Source organism: Taudactylus pleione, unplaced genomic scaffold (genome assembly GCF_031769625.1).
Source record: "Taudactylus pleione unplaced genomic scaffold, aTauple2 ptg000717l, whole genome shotgun sequence".
Lineage (NCBI taxonomy): Eukaryota > Metazoa > Chordata > Amphibia > Anura > Myobatrachidae > Taudactylus > Taudactylus pleione.
Window position 1 is genome coordinate 487,039 of NW_028285119.1, and position 3,824 is coordinate 490,862.

Below are 3,824 nucleotides of genomic sequence, written 5' to 3' on the forward strand. Positions count from 1 at the left end.
TTTACCACTGGTGACAGACGATATGATCCCAGCCACCTTAGTGAGGACACATTACACGAGGCCTTCACGCGCAGCCACCTCCAATGTGTCTCTACACCGGAGGCCAGGACTGCTGCACACGATTCCTCATGAGGAATTACCTGACATCTCCGTGATCCGACTGCAGTTCGGACCTCAGCAAAAGCCGCTGTTATGCCACGCTGGGGCCTGCTGAAAACCTTAGGGCATATAGCAGTAGTGGTGTTTCGGTGTCGGCAGAGGTAGGAGGAGTCATGGTACATTCATCATTATCGGCGCCTGGTACCGTTAGACTCTAAAGTTCAAAAACTAAGGTAAATCATAAAAATAAAAAAGCCTGGGACCGCTGTATAACAGGTGCGACTGGTCTTGCCACGCACCAAACAAAAAAACTGAATGCCTGTGGCTGAGGGCGGGGTATATAGAGAGGAGGATCAGTGCATGCTGGGAGCTCCAAAGCTGTAGCTGTTTGGTGCATGGGATCACTACAACTACATACCCCAAGGTAGTTCCTGTGGAAGCTATGGACCCTGAAGAAGAAAGACATAAACTACCAGCACTCCCTAACAAGCAACAAGCTAATTCATCCAAATAAAGGGGATTAAAATATAAATCCCATATTTTAACACCGGTTACATATATTCTATTATAGTTGTTCCATTAAGGAAAGAGCTGGGGGTATTTACATGCTCACTTACTGAGAATAAGTGGGCACTACTTTATTAAAGTCATAGACTATATCAGCTGGAGGCTATATTCATCCTCTAACAACCATTCACATTCCTATCTTCCTGACATATAAGCCATCAAAGTTTAATGCAACTGGTAATGTAAAAGATAGTTTACCACTGAGGAGAAGGATTCTACTTTATAGACATTAAGAGGAGCATATGTATCCAAATTTGTTTAACTTCATTTTACAGTGGAGATAGACTTTAAGGGATAAATGTAATAGGGTCCGAGTTTTGTGTGCAGGACAAACTCAGACCTCCTCGCACATTTAAAGGTCCGAGTTTGTCCTACAACTCGGCAAATGTAATAGCCTGTGAACTTGTGAGTTCGAAGTTATTACATTGTTGCAAGTCTGTGTGAGTTTTTTCATAGGTAAGCTAGGACCTTGTTATGCAACTTTCATTACAAGGTAAAAGTTACTCAGAAGCCTTCACAGATCAATGAGATTCTAGAAGACCTCTGTGTTTAAAAAAATAGCAAAATTTAAGAAATAACAATGTGGGGTTCCCCCCTAAAAGCACAATCAGCACTGGGCTTTTCTGAGCTGGTCCTGGTTGTGAAAATACAGAAGACAAAATGATTTGAGGTCCCCTGTATTTTCCACAAACAGCACCAGACTTTCTTTAGCGAGAGTGTAATGCAACAGCCAAGGGACCCTTTCACTGAGTCCTCAGGCCAAAGTATTGTTACCTGACTGCTAGTCAGCCCAAGCCAGGGATCCCTGGTGAGGTGGGGACCTCCCAATGAAGGGGTCCCCCCTCTCCAGGGATCCGCAGGCCTGGGCTGATAGGCTATCACCAGCACCATTGGGCAGTGGGTGCAGGGATGATTGTATAAAATATAGATTCAATAATATTGTCTTTTACAGTTGAACTAGAGGTCCCAGCAAGCCTCCCCCGCATGCTGGGACCTCTAATTCTACTGTAGAACCACAAGTACCAGCATGTGGGGTACTAAGGGCCTGCTTGTACCTCTAGTTCACCTGCAATAGAAATATTAAACTAAACACAGGACACAGAAACTGAAGGTTGTAATATTTTATTTCACATGCACTCACTCACTGACTCACACTCACACATACTCACCTGCAATCCCTGTAGCCATTCACATCCTTTTCTCCATATAGCATCCACGACACCTATAAAAAAAAAAAATTCCATACTCACCTATCTGTAGTGTAGATCATGTCCTCTCCATTAATAGTAAAAAAAACACATACTGTAGCCGATCCAAGGCAGACAGGAGGAAGTGTATGTGTTAACACATGCTCTTCGTCTGCACAAATGAGCAGGACCCGCAGGACTCCTGTTATTACAAGAGCTGGCAGCCAATCAGTGAGTGCTTCCGTAGGAGCTGCCCGCCAATTGGCTCTGAGCAATTAGTCTATCTGTCAAACGTTCCCCATAGGCTTCAATTGTGGGAAAGCACCTTTGAAGTCTATGGTGGGAATCACTACATTGTATCCGGGATACGTTTAAGATGCCGGCGGTCGCAATCCCGACCGCCGGCATCTAGAATCCTTAATCCTGGCTAGGGTTAAATGACAGGCGTCTATAATCCAGACGCCTGTCATTTTCCCAACGCCGGCACACCGTCGCCCGGCATCCCGATCGAAGGGATGCCAGGCACCGCAAGCGGACAGCCGCGGGGAGGGAGGGTTAGATTTAGGCCAACCGGGGGGGACTTAGGGTTAGACACCCCCCCGCGAGGGTTAGGGTTAGGCTAGGGGGAGGGTTAGGGTTAGGCACCCCCCCTGGGTCTTAGGGTTAGGCACCCCCCCTTGGATTTAGGTTTAGGCAGCAGGGAAGGGGGGGTTAGGGTTAGGCACTTAGAGGGGGGAGGGGAGGGTTAGGCACCCCTAAGGAGGGTTAGGGGGTTAGAATAGAATAGTTTATACTTACCTTTACACGATCGGGATTTCCAGCACTGTCGGTCTTCCGCTGCCGGGCTCTGCTGTTTTGTCGGGCTGCCGCAGCCGGGATTCGAACTGCCGGTCATGCGGCAGCCGGCATTCCATACCGAATGCATTGTATTATATGATGGGAATCGCAAGGTCATCTCTATTAACCCTTTATTTTCACAACCAGGGCCAGCTCAGAAAAGCCTGATGCTGGTTATACTTTTAGTGGTGGACCTCACATAGGTTTTTTTTTAATTCTTTTTACATTTTACTATTTTTTAAACAGAGAAGCATACATGGATCTCAAGGATCTGTGAATGTTTCTGTGTAACTTGGACCTGCTCAGACTATACTTGCTAGCCTGAAGCAGGTCTCTCTTTTTACGAGTTTTAGGTTAGTAATAGTGTGACTCATTAGAGGAGATAGAGCAAGAACATCCAGAGAGGTAGGAGGACATCCAGGAGAGGACAGTATCACGTAGGCCAAGGGAGTGAAGGTTTTGCAGGAGAGGTTGGTCCACAGTGTCAAAAGCAGCAGAGAGGTCGAGGAGAATGAACAGAGAATAACGGCCCTTGGATTTGGCAGCAAGGAGGTCATTGCTGACTTTCACGAGGGCAGTTTCAGTGGAGTGGAGAGAACGGAAGCCAGACTGACAAAGGTCAAGGAGAGAGTTGGAGGGAAGAAAGATGGTTAGGCGGTTGTAAACAATACGCTCAATTTGAATAGAAAAATGATGAGAGAGATGGGTCAGTAGTTGGAGAGAGTGTTAGGATCAAGGGAAGGTTATGGGTAGCTTATGGCTCAGCGTGCAAATAACTATAAGTTAAAAGGGACCTGGACTCATATTTGCAAACAAGCACCCTCATATTACAGAATACACTGTAGACTCTACATATTATATTATATGGATCCATATATACAAATATATTAGTCTGATGTAGTACAAAAGTATTGTTCAGTTAAACTCTATATATTGTTAGGTCAAACTCTATGTTATAAGTTATGTAATGTGAAAAAATTAATTCTTGTTCATATATGCACTAATATATTGTCTATATCAATTGAGTTAAAACTAAACTATACTGCATGGTGTCTACTTACTGGGAGGAGTGGTGAGAGTCATTGGAGACCACACGAATCCAAGAAAGATAGAATGTGAAAATAAATATTGGTA